The sequence below is a fragment of the Frankliniella occidentalis genome, unplaced genomic scaffold (assembly GCF_000697945.3).
Source record: "Frankliniella occidentalis isolate FOCC.00 unplaced genomic scaffold, Focc_3.1 Scaffold49, whole genome shotgun sequence".
Classification (NCBI taxonomy): domain Eukaryota; kingdom Metazoa; phylum Arthropoda; class Insecta; order Thysanoptera; family Thripidae; genus Frankliniella; species Frankliniella occidentalis.
This window is the reverse complement of record NW_026267179.1, coordinates 900,742-901,557: the sequence shown is the minus strand read 5'-3', so window position 1 is coordinate 901,557 and position 816 is coordinate 900,742.

Below are 816 nucleotides of genomic sequence, written 5' to 3'. Positions count from 1 at the left end.
TCCTCGCCGCTTCACATCCCGCGGCCCCCTCCTCGGGTTTCTTAGCCGCTACCGGGGCGCTGTGCACGGCGACCACATGGACACTCGCGGCCCGTTAGGGAACCCTTCCGGGACTGCGACTCTGCGGCCGTCATCTTTACCCACGGCCGCCGCCGCGGTGCGGCGTTTTGACCAACTAACTGAACCCGACCTAGCCCAACCCCCCGCCGCTGCGCGCGCCGCGGCCCCCGCGGCCACCAGACCCGCCCGGGAGTCACGAGGGAATGCCAGCAGATCTCACGAAGACAGATTGAGACTCGACGATATCACCAAAACACATGCACACTGTGCCCCCGGCGCTATCAGTGTTCCGGGAAGGACAAGGAAGATGTGTCCCCGGCCCCCCGGGGCCGCTGCCGCTACCGGTGCTTGCTGGGCGCTGCCGGGCGCGGCCGCGGGTGCGCCTTTTGCGTTAACGGTTTGGGCATTGGCCTACGGTGGCGGCGGTGCTTGAGAAACGTTCACACAGACGGCCCCTACCCTTGCCGCGCACAGAACGGGGAGTTGAAACACACACTCACTCACTATCTACGACTATATACTCTTTCGCGGGCCGCTATTGAGGATACAGCCGAGGGAGTAAAGCATACCCCCGGCCCGGCCGGCCGCCGCGGCTGGAAATGAAGTTTTAACCACCTCCCGGATATACGAGGGGCGCTAAAGGCCCCAACGGCTTCATTTGCGTAGATCATGTTGCACGCTGTGGCGGTGCCGCCCGGGGCCCGGGCCCTGTGCGCCGCCGCCGGCGGGTCCGCGGCCGCTGCGGTGCATCCCCCC